A 21374-nucleotide genomic window follows, 5' to 3' on the forward strand; every position below is an offset into this window, starting at 1 on the left:
GTTAGTCCGAATGACCTAACATGTTCGATGACCCGACAATGACTCGCATATCCTAGGCTGTCGACAATGAGAAGGTATTCGTATACGCGACTCAATTAGGACACAGATACCTAAGCGCAAGACCCATTGGCCTCGTTTTAACAGAATGCACCCTAAGCATGTGAGCTTGTGCGAGTATATGAACAGACAACTTGCCCTATGAAAATTGCATACGTTGATGTATTTAGTAAAATAGATTTAAACTATTCTTCATTTATTTTAGTTACATTTTTCTAAATTTAATGCTAATATTCAATGTAAAACAGTTCAATAATTAAGTTCTGTGTAATCAAGGGACACTTTTTTTGTATATAAAGGAGTGATCCAATATGAATAGAACAAGCTAGAAAATCCTTACAACAGTTGACTAAGCAGACTGTGATCTGACTGAACCACTATACCTCTTCGTGTTCATTACTTTTATTAGTTTTTTTTTTCATTTTGTCTGTGTAGTCTCAGTTGAATACTCGCCATTCTAGGTTGAGTACTCGCTCTCTTTTCTTAATAAATTATATTTTTATTTTCATTGGGTGTTGTCAAAATTCCTCCAACAACATTTGGCACCATTTGTGGGAACGTATTTATTTTTTATTTCGGAGGAAAATCAAAATGGCTGCAAATTAGACAAACAGAAACAACAACACGGGATCCTTCAATGTCGGAACTGTTGGAAATTATTTTACCAGGATCTTAGATCTACTCACAAGTATGTTGATTAACACCCTAAATATGAACTTTCTAAAACGATGAAATAAACACATATAAAGTTTAGGAAACCTTACATTGGGTGCAGCGGAATAATATGACTCTTTCCGTTCAGATTTCTAACCCTTGTATCCTTTCTTTCGCAGAGTATTATCAAGATCTGAACCTGGATCTCTTTCTCTGATTCTTTAGTCCTGAAACTCCTTCTTGCTGAAAGTCTTTCTTCACGATCTTCCTCACTATGATTGAGGTATCACTTGCTGTGTGTGGGCACTACTCTAATCACTAAGTGTTTCGAAATCTTAAGGAAGAAGAGAGAGAGGGAGTGGTCGGCCAAGGTAGAGAGAGAGAGGCTCAGTTTTTTCTGAATGAAAAGTGTAATTTTCCTGAAGCCTTCACCATCTATTTATAGCATTCCACTAGGGTTAGGTTTGAATTATTTGGCATTAAAATAATGAAAATATTAGAGGATAATTCCTATAAAAGTGGCCGGCCATGGCAGTGTGGATTTGGGCCTCACTTCTTGCAATTTTGCAGTTTTATCACTTTTGCATCTGATTTTCTCAAAAACGCTAATTTTCTAATTCAACCATTTAAATGCCAATTCTAACTATTTAATAACTATAAATAATTATTAAATAATATTGTCATTTATCATATTTATTAATTGAACCATACCAAGTATCATAATTAACAAATATGCCCCTAAAAACTCTTTCTTTACAATTTCGCCCTTACTTAGTGAAAAATTCACAAATAGACATAGTCTAATTTGAGAATTATAATTGAATTATCAAAACCAATTACATGAGTCTTACAAGCAATATTATCTCAACTAGTAGAGGGACCATGGGTCTATATAACCGAGCTTCCAATAAGCAGATCAAGAATTTATTACCTAAATTCACTGACTTATTAATTCTTCGTTAAATCCACGCATAGAACTTAGAATTGCACTCTCAGTATATAGAATGCTCTATATGTTCCACCATATAGACACATCATTAGTTATCCATTGTTATAATCCTAATTTGATCAATGATCCTCTATATGAATGATCTACACTGTAAAGGGATTAGATTACCGTTACACCCTACTATGTATTTTATCCTTAAAACACTTGACCTTGTATAAATGATATTTCAGCTTATGTGAAATGAGTACTCCACCATTTATTTTCGTTTGGTCAAGCTCGAAGGAGATCATCCTTTGCTTACTATTCGCCAGATAGAAGCTATAGATTCCATGTTTATGTTAGCGCTCCCACTCAATTGCACTACCGTGTTCCCAAAATGTACGTATCACCCTGACCTAAAAGTAGGCTTAACTAACAAATCAAAGAACACGAATAGCCTCTTGAGATTGAGCCTAATCATAACAGGATTAAGATCATTTGATCTAGGATCAACTAGGCGATATTAACTTGAATAGATTTTACGGTAAGTTTAATAAATCTAAGTCAAAGTTCAATATCGGTCTCTTCCGATGCATACTCCATGCATCCAACCTGAGCTTCACTTTAACCAATGTTCTTGAAAGAACATAGCATTTCTCCAAATGCAAGTAAACTCTTGTTGTAGATTATCATATCAGTAAAACCCCGTGTCTGATAAATCTATGAAACTTTATTCACATAGTCATGTTTACTTTCCAAAGTGTTGACAACACAATAAACAGGATCAAGTATGTGAAAAGGGTTTCAGATGAATTTATAAATCAAATAGACAAGCAATTGATAAAGTGAACCAAAACATACACAAATGAATGAAAAATACTTCTGTTTCTTTATTGATGTTGAATAAAATAGATTACATTGAAATGGAGTTTTATTTAGGGCATAAAACCCAACAAACTCCCACTTGCACTAATATAAAACTAATCAGTACATATCAATTAATCCTAAATTCTGATGGTGCTTTTCAAATGCAGTCACGGCCAAGACTTTGGTGAATGGATCAGCTAGGTTGTCCTCTGTGTCCACTTTCTCAACTAGTACATCCCCTCTTGCCACGTATTCTCAGATAATGTGATACTTCCTTTCAATGTGTTTGCTTCTCTTTTGGCTTTGAGGTTCCTTACTGTTAGCTATCGCTCCATTATTATCACAAAGTAGGACCAGAGGTTTTTCCATTCCAGGGATGACACCGATGTTGGTGAAGAACTTTCTTAGCCAGACAAGTTATTTAGTAGCTTCGGCTGCAGCTATGTATTCAGCTTCCATAGTCGAGTCCGATATCGCGGTTTGTTTTGCACTTCTCCAAACCACTGCTCCACCCCCAAGAGTAAACACCATCCCAGATGTAGATTTCCTGTCTTCAAGACTTGCCCGGAAATCTGAATCATTGTAGCCTATGGGATTTAAAGCACCACCCTTGTAGACTAACACAAGATTCCTTGTACTCTTTAAGTATTTTAGAATATACTTAACTGCATTCCAATGTTCCTGTCCTGGATTAGACTGATACCTGCTCACGATTCCCACTGCATAGCAGATGTCAGGTCTAGTGCATAACATTGCATACAATAGACTGTTGGGTTTTATGCCCTAAATAAAACTCATTTCATATAATCAGATTTACTTATTAATAAAGATCAGAAATAACATTTTATGTTGCATGGTTCACATGATTTATTTCATGATTATAGGTATATAATGTATGAATTCTTTTTAAGTCCAGAACATATGAGTTGGTTAAAGATTATAGTGTTGTCAGCACAGTGGAATATAATCTTTATTATATGTTCAAAAGTAGATTCTCTGATTTGTCAGAACACTGGATTTAGACTGACATGGTATAATCAGCGATAGGTATTCTTACACCTTGGAAAAGTGTTATGTCCTTTCCAGGACATTGGCAAAGTTTACCAGTATCGGATGCATGGAGTATGCATTGGAATGGACCGATATTGAACTTTGAATTAGATTTTGAAACTTACCGTAATATCTATTCAATTCAATATCAACTGTTGATCCTAGATCACATGATCGAAATCCTGATATGATTAGGCTCAATTTCAAGAGTGTTACTCGTGTTCTTTGATTTGTTAGTTAAGCCTAGTTTTGTATCAGATACGTACATTTTGGGAACACGGTAATACAATTGAGTGGGGGAGCGCTAACATAAATATGGAATCTATAGCTTCTATTTGGCAAATAGAAGTAAAGGATGATTTCCTTCGAGCTTAACCAAACGAAGATAAATGGTGGAGATCTCATTTCACTTGGGTGAAATATCATTTATACAGGGTTAAGTGTTTTAAGGATAAAATACATTGTAAGGTGTTACGGTAATTTAATCCCTGTACAGTGTAAATCATCTATATAGAGGATCATTGATCACATTAGGGTTATAACAATGGATAACTAATGACGTGTCTATATCGTGGAACATATAGAGCGTTTCTATATGACTGAGAGTGCAATTCCAAGTTCTAAGTGTTGATTCAATGAGGAATTAATAAGTTAGGGAATTTACTTGGTAAATTCGGTTCGACTTATTGGAAGCTCGGTTATATAGACCCATGGTCCCCATACTAGTTGAGGCCATACTGCTTGTAAGACTCAGTTAATTGATTTTAATTAATCAATTATAATTCTAAAAGTTAGACTATTTCTACTTTATGAATTTTCACTAAGCAAGGGTAAAACAGTAAATAGAGAGTTTAAAGGGTATATTTATTAATTGGGAAACTTTGATTAGTTTTTATTAATAAATAAAATAAATGACAATATATTATTTAATAATTAATTATAGTTATTAAATAATTAGATTTGACATTTATGAAGTTGAAAGATAGAATTGGCAATTTTGAGAAAATGGGAAACTAGAAATGATGAAATAGGAAAGTTTGAAAAGTGGAAGGATTTGTTTCCCTAAATGAATGGCCGGCCACTTAATGCTCCTATTTCTCATTTTATTTTTCAATTTTTAAATGCCAAATAATTCAACTTTAACCCTATGTGGTATTCTATAAATAGAAGGAAAAAGGCTTCAGTTTTGAGTGAGACACTTTACAGTTTATTCTCTCAAACACTATGAAACCGCCACTCTCTCTCTTTCTTTCTTCCTTCTCTGTTTTTCGAATTCCCTTGAGTGATGAGTAGTGCCCACACACATCAAGTGGTATCTCAATCATAGTATGGAAGACTATGGAATTTCTGCATCAAAGAAGGAGAAAAGAAGATCCAGGTTCAGATCTTGGTGATGCTCTGCTACAGAAAGGAATCAAGGGCTAGAGATCTGAACGAAAGGAGTCATATTATTCCGCTGCACTCACTGTAAGGTTTTCTAACTTTATATGTGTTTATTTTCATTGTTTTAGAATTCATATTAGGTTGTTAATCCAACATACTTGTTAGTAAATCTAGATCCTGGTAAAATAATTTTCAACAACTGGTATCAGAGCCATGGTAATGATTTACTTTCATGTAATATGAATTAAAACGATGATTGCATGTTTCTGTGTTGATTTGGATGGTTTCATGTTGGTTTATGTGCTTATGTGATGGATGTAAATGTTGTACGAAATTTTTCCATGAAATATATTTTTTCAATTTTTGAAAATATTTTATTTGTATTACTTGTGAAAAATTCAGCAATTTTCGTTTTTACGGAACTCGATTCCGATAAAAACGAAAAAGTTATGAATTTTGGAAAATCGGGAGTCAAGGCTGTCAAGGGTGGTGCTCATGCGCACCAGACCCTCGGATCAGCCTCCCCCTCCGCGCGCGTAAGCCTGGGCGTGCACCCTGCAGCTGACTGAGTTTTCTCGGTCAGGCACCCTGCAGGCGCCGAGCTTCCTCGGCGTGAGCACTCCATCCGCGCGCGTGACAGGCTGCTAGCAGCCTCTCCTGGGCCGCATGCGGCCTCTCGGGCTGCTTTCCCAAAAATTGCGATTTTTGGGGTTTTTCCCCAAAAATCCATTTTTTTTCATGGGATTGTTTCCCAAAATTTATTTTTCCAATTTAAAATATTTCTAAATTGAAATGTTTCCAATTTTAAATATTTTCAATTTTGAATTTTTTCCAATTTTAAATATTTCTATTTTGGATTGTTTCTAATTTTTAAATATTTCCTATTATGGTCAGATTTAAAAATTTGTTAACTTCTTTAATATTTATTTGTTATTTAATTATAAGATTAGATATTTTGATATTTAAGATATTTTAAATTAAAAGATAACTTTGTCTTTTTATTTAAAATATTATATTAAAATTATCTTATATAACAAATTAAATAATTAATAAATTTGAAATTAGCATAGATATTTTTATAGATATACTTACCATAATGTTTTTCAAATTCAAAAATTTGTTATTTTGTTAAATATTTAATTATTTATAAACTATAAGTTTAAAAATGATATTTTTTCTATATATATCATTTTTTCCTTATTAGAAATTTATAAATCATATCTTAAATATTTAAATAACATAGATATTTTTGTAGAGATTTGAATATTGCTTAATTTGAGATATTTTGACATATAATTATGGTAATTATTATTTAACCAAATCTATTTTAAAATTGGTTTATTTTATTAAATTATAAGATCTGAAAGTGATATTGGAGATTCTTTCCTTTTAAATCATTGATCTTATTAGATATTTAATTTAATTTGATTCAAATAAACCTAGATATTTTAAAATTAGTTTCCTTTATTTGATTAGTTTAAGAATAATAATTTAATTATATTAATATCTTGATTCACATCTGTTACATAGACAATGTTTGTTTGTTTATATTGTTTATTCAAAACTTTTTAACAAACCTATTATTTATCTGATCTAAATTGCTATGATTAACTTGTTGACAGATCATGATCCATTGATCTGATTTTAATCATAGTCCAATTGACGATAGATCTTATAAATAATTTGTAACAGGTAAATTTTGTACTTCTTTCATCTGTGTAAACCTAGTAACATGATAGGGTCCATCCAAATCATTTGACCTGTGTGAGCCTATATGTTTGCTTTTGGGCTTAGATACATATAGGGAGCCCATTTAAGTTTTTACTAAGTAAATGGACTAGGTTGCTAAAATAAATTTTGACATAAGGAAATTTATTTAGGCCCAATAAGATTTGGGCTTATTCAATGAATAACAATTGTTTATTTTAAGGTTAAATTCCTCTCTTTTGGGCCTTGTGTGAGAGTTGGGGGCCATAGAAGTGGGTACGACATACTGAACCCAGCTCCCCCTCACATGAACTACCCCAATTGTGAATGCCCATTTGCCTTATTTAAATAAGGGTAAATACCATTTTGGACCCTGTGTTTTGCAAAAGTTGCAGATTGGACCCTGTGTTTTGTTAAATGACAAATAGACCCTGTATTTTCTAAAATAGTAAAAATAGGACCTTGAGCTTAATTTTTGACAACTTTTTTTTTAATACAACCAACTTGAAGACAATGCTTAATACGCACAGATACAAAAAATATAAACAGTTTTGTCGTAGCACTTTTAGATCGGATTATAATTAAACTTTATTTTGACAAAAAATTAATTCAGGGTCCTATTTATACTATCTTAGAAAATACAGGGTCCATTTTGTCATTTAACAAAACACAGGGTCCAATTGGTAACTTTTGTAAAACAGAGGGTCCAAAATGGTATTTACCCTTTAAATAATTGTATTAGGTTAATTATATTAGTCTAACCTAATTAAAATTGAATTAGCAACATAATTAACTTTTAAAATATATGAAATTTATTTTTCATGTAATATTTTAAAGTTAATTTTAGAAAAACACTTAGTCAATGATATATTCTAGACAGTTATTTCTAGTACTAGTTATTATTTCTAATATTAAATAGGAAAATATCATAGATTGTGAAATTAATTGTTTCCTAATTAATTTCGGTACAATCTAAGTTTAGAATATTTTCCTAGTATTAAACTAGAATTAATAATTAAGTTTCCTCTTTACTTAATTATTTGTTTCTTGAATTTAATACATTTAATTAAATTGAAAATTTCAATATCTAAGTTGATTTTCATCTTGATACTTAAATATTGTTATTTTCATGTTATTTAATTAAAGTTGAAAATTATTTTAAGTTTGGAATCTTATTTCAGAATAACTTAAGTTTGAATAATTTTCAGAATATATTTTATTTTATTTTATTAATCATTTCCCAAAATTTCGAAATTACATTTCTTTAATGTAGAAATTTCGAATTTTGTTTGAAAAATAGATTAAAGTTGAAAATTATTTATTTAATTTTGGACCAACTTAAATCAGTGACTTTTTCATTTGATGATTAATTAAAATAAAATGAGCTAAAATATATTATAATTAGAAATTGGATTAATTAGTCAATGAAAGTCTAGATAGATATTATCTGTTTTGCTTGAAGTATTTTTCTAGTGTATTTAATTAAATAGAAAATTAATATTTAAGTTGATTTTTTAATCATGATACTTAAATATTTGAAATTTTTCTTAGATATTTAATTAAATAGGGAAATTATATTTTTTTGTTGAAAATTAATTTTTATTAATTTTGGGCCAACATAAAATTAGAGTGATTTTCCAGGATTTATTTTATTTTATTTTAAAGCATTTTCGAAAATGCAATATATATTTATAGAAAATTAAATTTGAGTTGTAAATTAATTCAAATTAATTTTGAAACAACTTAAATTGAATAATTTTCTAAATATTTATGGAAATTATTACTAAGATGGAAATAATTCACGTTATTTTTTATCCATCTAAGTATAATTTATAAATATTACATTAAAATTTATATTTAGAATTTTTCATTCTAAATTGGAAATTTTAATTAAATAAATATATATTTAAAATAAATGGATTAAAATAAATATTAGAAGAAAATACAACCCTTCATTAAATAATGAGCTTTATTGTTATAAGGATATTCGATCTCCATTGTTGGTTTTACATAGCTATTGTTTTAGTGAGTAATCCTCCCTAATGGAGGAACGTTCATTAGCAAGTTAGCACCGTTTAATCTCGAAAGATAAGTAATCTTGTAAGTTTTTTTATATAGTTTATGATCACCCTAATGGTGGCAACTATATAAGACTTGCAAGAATATGAAACAATGGTGGAAGCTCATAAGATAGAATAGCCTTGACTCTCGCCTAAACGAGACAACGCGGATTCACATCTTGATCGAATAAAAGGTTGCTAGAATGTTTGACATTTTAGATGAGCTGACAACTCTATTCAATGAATGGTAGCTTTGACTCTCGCCTAAACGGGACACTGATATCAGTTTGTTGAAAACCTTGGAAATTATTTAGGATTGTATGTTTTAGTATTTTAACTTGTCATTCCTACTTGCTATGTGCTTGATAATTTCTGAATTGTGTATGAATTTGTATTGAACCATGTTATTTTCTGTTATTAAATTGTAGTTTAATTTCGAATCTTCATTGTTGGTCTAACTTGATTTGTTTTTCTAATGAGATAAATCCCTAATGGATTTTCACCATTAGACTAACATAATAGTGTTAAATCTCGAAAGATAAATATTGTATAAGCAACATCTAGTTGTTCATCAATTGATGACACCTTAGACTAGTGTTTTACAATATGAAACAAGAAGATTGTATAAATAAGATTACTTTGACTCTCGCTAATCGGAGCATCGTTGGATTCTTATTTAAAACGAAATTATCCTAATTCCTCTTAGCTTATTCATTTCGAATTAGCTTAAAGACATATCATTGGATGAATGGTCTATAAATCATATAAAGTCTTATTTTCTCTTAAGAAATTAGATGACGCATATGATTATATTCCCGGAATTCTATTTCTAAATGATATAAATCCTCAATCTTAGATATCTCCTACTTGTATAGGCAAATCATAGAGTTAGATTAGTAGTGGTGGTCCAAGAAAGAATTACTAATTATACAGTTACACTTTCACAAGTATTTAATAACCATTTTCTATCAATGGATTTAAACTGTATGAGTTTAGTATTCTGTGACCAGAATCCACTTGCACTATTCTAAGAACTCTTTGATGTAACTAACATAAGTCATCAAAAGATACAACCACATATTTTATAAATTTATGGCATTTGTATCTTGTTCATAGTGGTTTTGACAAGATCATTCTCTGCAAAGAGTTAATATGCCTATATCCACTGAAAGTAATTTCATCTCATTCGCAGATGGATGTACATTCAGGGGTGGATATGAGTTTTCGTTGTATTCTTAAAACGATCACTCTAGATTTTACCTTATGCAAAAAAAATTTGAAATGTTTGAAAAATTTCATGAATTTCTAGCAATGGTGAAGGTAAGTGGTTAAAGATCTTGCGAACTGATAGGGGTGGAGAAAAAGTTAGTAGATATGCAGTTCAAAGATCATTAATTTGATTTTGAATAATATCCAAACTTACCTCCCTAGAAATTCGAGTTGCATATTGATGATTAGTTACAAGTCGTTGCCTAAATCCTTCTATGGAAATAAAATTTCAGAATGATGCAATGATTGTATACTTAATGTAAATCATTACTAGATTCATGGATGACCTAATCGAAATCTTAAGAAAAGCTAGAATTGCTAACCTTGGTTTGCATGTTTGTTAGCTATTCTAAGTGATTAGGGGTGGAGCATCCCATAGTCATTAGATGAGAAAGTGTTTGTTTAAATAAATACTACTTTTCTAAGAAAATGACTAAGTCTGAAAATAAAGTAGCAAATAAAGGAGATATTTTTTTTTCTTGATTCCAAAAGTGTTCTATCATCTTATTTTACAAGATGATCCCACTGCCTCTGTTGTCTTAACACAACTGAAGAGGTCTATACCATTTAGTTTTCTTTGACATAGTTCACGGTACCTTGTTGTAGTGGGAGAGTTTCTAGGAACTCACCTTCTTATGACTTGGAAGACACTAGTGATTAAAATCCATTGTGAGTTTAAACAAGTAATGGATTGTCAAGATAAGAAACTAAGAAGAAAGCCAATAGAACTATGGTTTGATCCATTCACATGGAGTAACCTTAAGTTTTCTGTTACAAGGACATGAAAGGAAATTTTTGTTCATAAGTCTATTCAATGGACTTAACAAAACTTCCTATTCCTAGTATTATAGGTTTGAGTTTATCTAAACCTATGGCTTATGGTATACCTGGAAATTACTTATTCTAATGCAAGCATGAGATGCTGGAGCATTTTCTTTCCAATGGAAATCTATAGAAGCTTCACAACTTCTTAGACATAGATTTTATTTATCTAAGGAAAAGTCTCAACTATTCCAGAGAAGATAAAGCCATGAAAGAATTTCTTAAATCAACAGTGAGAGGTCTCAGATATGCTTTAGTATGCCTTAGACCAGACACCTGCTGTTGAGTGGGAGTAATGAGTAGGTATCAGATTAATCCAGGAGAGGAACATTGGAAAACAATCAAGTAAATCTTAAGATTAAGAAGAGGAACTATATGTTAGTCGATAAGGGTGGTTTTGAAACTCTTAGACTACACCACATCAGATTTCAAGACTTGCCTTTGTGCTAGAAAGTCTGCTGATGAGATGGTGATTACTTTGGGGGTGGAGTAGTGATTTTGGAGAAGTGTAAAAACCTATCTGAAATCTCTTGGTCTACCAGAGAGAGACTGAATGTTAAAAGTTGCAGGAAAGATACTTTTTCAGTCTAAGGAAAGTTCTATACATTTGTGGCAGTGTTCCAACTTGCCTTAACTACTATTTCCTGAATAACAAAAGAGTAGTTGCCCAAAAGTATAGAATCCAGTATCCCAAGAAAGTAGACATATAGAGAGGAATTTCACATTATCAAGGATTTTGTGATTAAGGAAGAGTAATGGTGGAGAAGAGGTTGTGTTTAATTCAACCTGTCAGATCCCATTACGAGGAGTTTACTACTATTACACTTGATTGGTATATCAAGGTGTTAATGATTATTTGAAATGCACTTTTTGTTTTATATTAGTGCAAGTGGGAGTTTGTTGGGTTTTATGCCCTAAATAAAACTCATTTCATATAATCAGATTTACTTATTAATAAAGATCAGAAATAACATTTTATGTTGCATGGTTCACATGATTTATTTCATGATTATAGGTATATAATGTATGAATTCTTTTTAAGTCCAGAACATATGAGTTGGTTAAAGATTATAGTGTTGTCAAGACAAAGGAATATAATCTTTATTATATGTTCAAAAGTAGATTCCCTGATTTGTCAGAACACTGGATTTAGACTGACATGGTATAATCAGCGATAGGTATTCTTACACCTTGGAAAAGTGTTATGTCCTTTCCAGGACATTGGCAAAGTTTACCAGTATCGGATGCATGGAGTATGCATTGGAATGGACCGATATTGAACTTTGAATTAGATTTTGAAACTTACCGTAATATCTATTCAATTCAATATCAACTGTTGATCCTAGATCACATGATCGAAATCCTGATATGATTAGGCTCAATTTCAAGAGTGTTACTCGTGTTCTTTGATTTGTTAGTTAAGCCTAGTTTTGTATCAGGGTGATACGTACATTTTGGGAACACGGTAATACAATTGAGTGGGGGAGCGCTAACATAAATATGGAATCTATAGCTTCTATTTGGCAAATAGAAGTAAAGGATGATTTCCTTCGAGCTTAACCAAACGAAGATAAATGGTGGAGATCTCATTTCACTTAGGTGAAATATCATTTATACAGGGTTAAGTGTTTTAAGGATAAAATACATTGTAAGGTGTTACGGTAATTTAATCCCTGTACAGTGTAAATCATCTATATAGAGGATCATTGATCACATTAGGGTTATAACAATGGATAACTAATGACGTATCTATATCGTGGAACAACTAGAGCGTTTCTTTATGACTGAGAGTGCAATTCCAAGTTCTAAGTGTGGATTCAATGAGGAATTAATAAGTTAGGTAATTTACTTGGTGAATTCGGTTCGACTTATTGGAAGCTCGGTTATATAGACCCATGGTCCCCATACTAGTTGAGGCCATACTGCTTGTAAGACTCAGTTAATTGATTTTAATTAATCAATTATAATTCTAAAAGTTAGACTATGTCTACTTTATGAATTTTCACTAAGCAAGGGTAAAACAGTAAATAGAGAGTTTAAAGGGTATATTTATTAATTGGGAAACTTTGATTAGTTTTTATTAATAAATAAAATAAATGACAATATATTATTTAATAATTAATTATAGTTATTAAATAATTAGATTTGACATTTATGAAGTTGAAAGAGAGAATTGGCAATTTTTAGAAAATGGGAAACTAGAAATGATGAAATAGGAAAGTTTGAAAAGTGGAAGGATTTGTTTCCCTCAATGAATGGCCGGCCACTTAATGCTCCTATTTCTCATTTTATTTTTCAATTTTTAAATGCCAAATAATTCAACTTTAACCCTATGTGGTATTCTATAAATAGAAGGAAAAAGGCTTCAGTTTTGAGTGAGACACTTTATAGTTTATTCTCTCAAACACTATGAAACCGCCACTCTCTCTCTTTCTTTCTTCCTTCTCTGTTTTTCGAATTCCCTTGAGTGATGAGTAGTGCCCACACACATCAAGTGGTATCTCAATCATAGTATGGAAGACTATGGAATTTCTGCATCAAAGAAGGAGAAAAGAAGATCCAGGTTCAGATCTTGGTGATGCTCTGCTACAGAAAGGAATCAAGGGCTAGAGATCTGAACGGAAGGAGTCATATTATTCCGCTGCACCCACTGTAAGGTTTTCTAACTTTATATGTGTTTATTTTCATTGTTTTAGAATTCATATTAGGTTGTTAATCCAACATACTTGTTAGTAAATCTAGATCCTCGTAAAATAATTTCCAACATAGACTTCCAACTGCAGAAGCATAGGGAATTTTTGCCATGTCCTCTATCTCTTGAGGATCAGTCGGAGACTATTCCTTAGATAGACGAATACCATATCTAGAAGGCATGTTTGCCCCATTGGTGTTGTTCATGGAGAATCTCTCTAAAACTTTGTCAATGTAGGTTGTTTGAGAGAGAGAGCAAGAGATTTGTTCTTCCAGTTTCTGATAATCTGAATACCAAGAACATAGGCTGCTTCACCCAAATCTTTCATATCGAATTGAGTGTTGAGCCATTCCTTGATGTGAGTCATTTTCTTGACATTGTTTCCAATAATCAAAATGTCATCAACATAAAGGACCAGGAATACTACTACTTCGTCTTCCTTGAGTTGGTAAACACAAGGTTCATCTTCATTCTAAAGAAAGCCGTAGGTCTTGATGATTTCATCAAACCTTTTGTTCCATGAGCGAGAAGCTTGCTTAAGTCCATAGATAGACCTATTTAATTTGCAAACTTTCTTTTCTTGCCCTGGAAGAACATAGCCTTCTGGTTGCTCCATATAGATGGTTTCTTCAAGTACCCCATTAAGGAAGGCAGTCTTGACATCCATTTGCCAGATTTCATAATCGAAAGCAGCAGCTATGGAGAGAAGAATTCGGATGGATTTGAGCATGGCAACAGGACTAAAAGTTTCCTCATAGTCCACGCCTTCTCTTTGGGTATAACCCTTGGCTACAAGTCTAGCTTTAAAAGTTTCAACTTCGCCTCCAGCTCCTCTTTTCTTCTTGTAAACCCACTTGCATCCTATCGGATGATAGTCGTCAGGTGCGTCTACATATTCCCAGACTTTGTTCTTTTTCATGGAATCCATTTCTGAATCCATGCCGGCCGACCATCATTTCCGTTGCGGACTAGCCATTGCCTGTTTATAGGTTAATGGATCGTCTTCAATACCGTCACCAACGACCATATTGATTTCACCATCCAAGCCATAACGAGCTGGTTTTGTTGAAACCCTCCCACTATGACGAGGAGCGGTGATCTTCTGAACAGAAACTCTAGTAGTAGATTTCTCAGTTGGTTCGACTGAGGGAGTGGGATTGTCCTCTTCTTGAGTGGAAGAGGACGGAACATTGGAAGGAGTTATATCTGAAAGCAATTCCTCTAGAACAATTTTACTTTTCGGTTTGTTGTCTTTAATATAGTTCTCTTCAAGAAAAGTAGCATTTGTTGAGACAAACACTTTATTATCCTTGTGACTATAAAATAGTCCACCCCTAGTCTCTTTAGAATTTCCGACAAACATGCATACTTCGGTACGTGATTCAAGTTTGCCTTCTTTCTTTCTTAAGACATGAGCAGGGCACCCCCAAATTATGTAGTGGCGTAAACTAGGTGTACGACCATTCCAAAGTTCGACGGGTGTCTTAGGGACTGCTTTAGATGGAACAACATTTAAAATATCATTTGCCATCTGTATAGCATATCCCCAGAAGGACGTAGACAGAGTTGAATAACTCAGCATAGGGGCAGTGTATTGGGATTCAATTCCAAGTTCAATTAAATGATCTTTGAACTGCATCCATATATTCTCCACCCCTATCAGTTCGCAAAATCTTTAATGATTTACCTAATTGGTTTTGAGCCAAAGCACGAAATTCCTGAAACTTTTCAAACGTTTCAGATTTCTTTTGCATTAGGTAAAGAAAACTATATCTAGAGTAATCGTCAATGAAAGTGACAAAATACTCATAACCTCCTCGGGCTTTTACATTCAGAGGTTCCCAAACATTCAGAATGCACTAACCTTAGGGGGATTTTGGCACGCTCTCACTTTGCAGAGAAAGAACGTTTAGTCATTTTTCCTTCTAGGCAGGACTCGCATACTGGCAGTTCACCTAAGACGACATTTTTCAATGGACCGTCTTTGGTTAGCCTATTGAGTCTATCAAAGCCTATATGACCTAAACGTAAATGCCATAGATAAGTTTGATCATCATTATCAATCTCTTTTCTTTTGAGGTTTCTAGGTTTAGCTACATTGAAAAGTTCACTGTTTAGTGAGATTTGTGTATTCGGTCTTAAAACATAAAGCCCTTGTTCCATGGTAGCAACACATATTTGAAATCCATTACGAGAAATTGAAAAATTTGTACTCGAAAAATTCAATATATAAGATTGTGTTTGCAAACATGAGACACTAATCAAGTTTCTACTAAAGTTTGGAATAAATAAAACATTTTCTAAAATTAAAAATCTTTGTTGAAACTTGATGCGGGCTTTTCCTCTAGCTTTGACCGACACTAACTCGCCATTGCCAACTTTAAGCTTTAACTCTCCTGGAAGCAGATTTTCCCAAGTTTCAAGCAGTTGCAGTGAAGAACATACATGGTTAGTAGACCCTGAATCAACATTAGCAATTACATGGCAATGAAAATTGAAAATAATAATTGGAAAAATCAAACCTTGTGGCCGGCCATAGGGTGAAATGGGCCTCACTTGGATTTTGCAGTTTCCTCAATTTTATTTCTATTTCTCCAAAAAGCTCATTTTTCCAATTCTAATCATTTAAATGCCAAAACTAATTATTTAATAACTAAAATAGATTATTAAATAATATTGTCATTTAAAATAATTATTAATTAGACATACAAAGTCTCTTAATTAATAATTAAACCTAGAAACCCTTTTCTTTACAATTTCATCCTTAAACTGTGAGAATTCATAAAGTAGACATAGTCCAACTTTTAGAATTATAATTGATTGATTAAAATCAATTAACTGAGTCTTACAAGCAGTATGGTCTCAACTAGTATGGGGACCATGGGTCTATATAACCGAGCTTCCAATAAGTCGAACCGAATTTACCAAGTAAATTCCCTAACTTATTAATTCCTCATTGAATCCACACTTAGAACTTGGAATTGCACTCTCAGTCATATAGAACGCTCTATATGTTCCACGATATAGACACGTCATTAGTTATCCATTGTTATATCCCTAATGTGATCAATGATCCTGTATATAGATGATCTACATTGAAAAGGCACTACTGTTATCGCTACACCTTCAATGTATTTTATCCTTAAAACACTTAACCCTGTATAAATGATATTTCACTTAAGTGAAATGAGATCTCCACCATTTATCTTCGTTTGGTTAAGCTCGAAGGAAATCATCCTTTACTTCTATTTGCCAAATAGAAGCTATTGATTCCATATTTATGTTAGCGCTCCCACTCAATTGCACTACCGTGTTCCCAAAATGTCTGTATCACCCTGACCCAAAAGTAGGCTTAACTAACAAATCAAAGAACACGAGTAACACTCTTGAGATTGAACCTAACCATATCAGGATTAAGATCATTTGATCTAGGATCAACATGTGATATTGAATTGAATAGATATTACGGTAAGTTTTAATATATCTAATCAAAGTTCAATATCGGTCCCTTCCGATGTATACTCCATACATCCGATACTGGTAAACTTTGCCAATGTCCTGGAAAGGACATAACACTTTTCCAAGGTGTAAGAATACCTATCGCTGATTATACCATGTCAGTCTAAATCCAGTGTTCTGACAAATCAGGGAATAAACTTTTGAACATATAATAAAGATTATATTCCACTGTGCTGACAACACTATAATCTTTAACAAACTCATATGTTCTGGACTTAAAAAAGAATTCATACATTATATACATATAATCATGAAATAAATCATGTGAACCATGCAACATAAAATGTTATTTCTGATCTTTATTAATAAGTAAATCTGATTATATGAAATGAGTTTTATTTAGGGCATAAAACCCAACACTACCGTGTTCCCAAAATGTACGTATCACCCTGACCTAAAAGTAGGCTTAACTAACAAATCAAAGAACACCAATAGCCTCCTGAGATTGAGCCTAATCATAACAGGATTAAGATCATTTGATCTAGGATCAACTAGGCGATATTGACTTGAATAGATTTTAAGGTAAGTTTAATAAATCTAAGTCAAAGTTCAATATCGGTCCCTTCCGATGCATACTTCATGCATCCAACCTGAGCTTTACTTTAACCAATGTTCTGGAAAGAACATAGCATTTCTCCAAATGCAAGTAAACTCTTGTTGTAGATTATCATATCAGTAAAACCCTGTGTCTGATAAATCTAGGAAACTTTATTCACATAGTCATGTTTACTTTCCAAAGTGTTGACAACACAATAAACAGGATCAAGTATGTGAAAAGGGTTTCAGATGAATTTATAAATCAAATAGACAAGAAATTGATAAAGTGAACCAAAACATACACAAATGAATGAAAAATACTTCTGTTTCTTTATTGATGTTGAATAAAATAGATTACATTGAAATGGAGTTTTATTTAGGGCATAAAACCCAATAGGAACGATGAATGTCCCACTCCCAGGCAATGGAGTGAATTCGGTTGACACATTTAATGGATAAACCACTATCACTCCCCTTAATTTATTTCAAGAAATTGCCGGTCATGCTGGAGAAATGTCGACACCAGCAGTCACCATAGGCCACTTCCCGCCTATCACACCAGCTGTGGTTTCTGAAGGTATTATCCAACTGACAACGACCTAGTATACAGCCATGCAAGAGCAAATGCGTGCATTACAAGTCGAAGTTGATGGGAGAGCCAGGACCCGACATCCACCTCGAGTCCTGAACACGCGTTCAGGCAACCCTCGGGTAACTACCGCGAGTAGGCAACAAAATGAACGTCTTAATAATAATCGTATTCACAGGGAACAAGAAAATGAGTAGGAGGGTCTCGACTTGAACCAACCCACACATAATTCTCAATTATAATTCTCAATAATAATCAATTATAATTCTCAAATTAGACTATGTCTATTTGTGAATTTTTCACTAAGTAAGGGCGAAATTGTAAAGAAAGAGTTTTTAGGGGCATATTTGTTAATTATAATACTTTGTATGGTTCAATTAATAAATATGATAAATGAAAATATTATTTAATAATTATTTATAGTTATTAAATAGTTAGAATTGACATTTAAATGGTTAAATTTGAAAATTGGCGTTTTTGAGAAAATGAGATGCAAAAATGATAAAACTACAAAATTGCAAAAAGTGAGGCCCAAATCCACATAGCCATGGCCGGCCACTTTTATAGGGTTTATCATCTGATATTTTCATTATTTTAATGTCAAATAATTCAAACCTAACCCTAGTGGAATGCTATAAATAGATAGTGAAGGCTTCAGGAAAATTACACTTTCATTCAGAGAAAAACCTGAGCCTTCTCTTTCTAAAACCCTAGCCACCACTTTAAACTCTCTTCTTCCCTCTTGAATTTCGAACCACTTAGTGATTAGAGTAGTGCCCACACACAGCAAGTGATACCTCAATCATAGTGAGGAAGATCGTGAAGAAAGACATTCAACAAGAAGGAGTTTCAGCACTAAAGAAGGAGAGAAAGAGATCCAGGTTCAGATCTTGATAATACTCTGCGACAGAAAGGATACAAGGGTTAAAGATCTGAACGGAAGGAGACATTTAATTCCGCTGCACCCAATGTAAGATTTCTAATACTTTATACGTGTTTATTTCATAATCGTTTTTAGAAGTTCATATTTAGGGTGTTAATCAACATACTTGTGAGTAGATCTAAGATCCTGGTAAAATAATTTCCAAAAACTGGCCTCAGAGCCATGGTAATTGATTTGCTTGCAAGAAATTTGGACTTAAAACGATTTGTTTGTGTTTTGGATGGTATCATGTTGTTTTGAGTGTTGTTTGATGATTGATTTATGTTTGTGAATTTTCATGAAAAATAATTGAATATCTGTTTCTGGAATTATTTTTATTGGATAGTATGGAAAAAATTAAGCAATTTACTTTTTTTACAGAACTCAATTTCGATTTAATTTGAATTAGTTATGATTTTTTGAAGTTTCGAAAAATATCAGGGGTCGTGCATCAACCCACGCGCGCGGACGAGGGGCAACCTTCGGACAACACGCGCTCAAACACGGTTTCCTGTCTGAAACCGAGGTTTCTCGGTCATGCATGCTGATGCGCGCGCGCGCGGACAGTATGCAATGCATACTGTCCGTACAGCTTGCAATTTTTTTGTTTTTCTTCAATTTTTCATGCTATTTCATGGATTTAACTTCCGATTTTTTGTGTAGTTTTGTATTTAGACATTTACTATTCCTAATTCAATTCTAAATATCATAATTAAATTAATTATTTTTTTTAAAATTAATTCATGATATTAGTGTAATTTGAATTTGAAAATAATAAATATCTATCTTTTTTTTGCTTAATTATCTATCTTATTTTTAAATTTTATTATATCTTATCTTATTTTTAAATTTAAGGTCAGATTTTAAATTTTAAATTAAATATTTTTTTAAATAATTTGACCTTATTTAAATTTAAAATAAGATAACTATAATCATGTAATTTTAAATAGAAGTAAGATATTTTGCTAACTTTTCAATTTTGTTATTTTATTTATTTAAATTAAATCATAAAATCTGAAAAAGATATTTATTTATCTTTTTTTTTTATTGAATATTTAATTTATAAAATAACATTAAATTTTTAAAAGTAGTTAGCAAATTTTGAAAAGATATTTAGGTTAGTTGAAACCTAATTTTTCAAAATTATAGGTTTAATTTTAAATATTATTTTATTACTTTCGAATATATATATATTTTATTATATTTTTTTTTTCTTTTTCCGAAAATAAATATTTTTTTATTTAATTATTTTTCGTAATTTAATTATTTAAAATTAAATAAATCCTACATCCAACTATCCAACTAACCTTGTTGCAGGAGTATGTGTTTAGCTTGTTTGTAAGTTTTATAAAACCTATTATTGCTTGATTGAAAATAGCCATGGTTAACTTGTTGACAGATCCAATGATCTGATTTTAACTCATGGTTCCATTGGTCAAGTAAATGATTTGTAACAGGTAATTTTTACAATCTTCTTTCATCTGTGTATGACCTAGCAACATGATAGGATCCATCCAAATTGTGTGCCTGTGTGAGCCTATATGTTTAATTTTGTTATAGATGCATATAGGCTGTTGTTGCTAAATAAAATATCATAGTTTTTGATAGATTTTATTTAAGCCCATTTAGTTTTGGGCCTATTCAATTAATAAAAGTTGTTCATTTTAAGGTTAAATTCCTCTCTTTTGGGCCTTGTGTGAGAGTTGGGAGCCATAGAAGTGGGTACGACATACTGAACCCAGCACCCCCTCACATGAACCACCCCAATTGTGAAGGCCCATTTGCCTGATTTGAATAACTGTACTAGGTTAATTAAATTAGTTTAACCTAATAAAATTGATTAGCAACATAATTAATTTCATTTATTTTGAAATTAATTTAAGAAAACCATAGTTTAAAGAATTTTATTCTAAGCTAAACTATATGTATTTTCTTGTATTTAATCAAATATAGAATTATAACCAACTAGATTCTTTCTGAAGCTTAATTTGAATTTTTCATTAAATATTCCTATTTAAGTTGAAAATTAGTTATCCCTAATGGAGGAACGTTCATTAGCAAGTTTGCACCGTTTAATCTCGAAAGATAAGTAGCTTTGTAAGTGTTTTATATGGTATGGATCACCCTAATGAGGCATACAAAAGCATATCTAAGGCCTCTCACTGTTGATTTAAGAAATTCTTTCATGGCTTTATCTTTTCTAGAATAGTAGAGACTTTTCATTAGATAAATAAAATCTATGCCTAGAAATCGAGAAGCTTCTATAGATTGCCATTAGAAAGAAAATGCTTCAGCATCTAAAGTAAGTTGCTTGCATT

The sequence above is a fragment of the Cannabis sativa genome, chromosome 8 (assembly GCF_029168945.1).
Source record: "Cannabis sativa cultivar Pink pepper isolate KNU-18-1 chromosome 8, ASM2916894v1, whole genome shotgun sequence".
NCBI lineage: Eukaryota > Viridiplantae > Streptophyta > Magnoliopsida > Rosales > Cannabaceae > Cannabis > Cannabis sativa.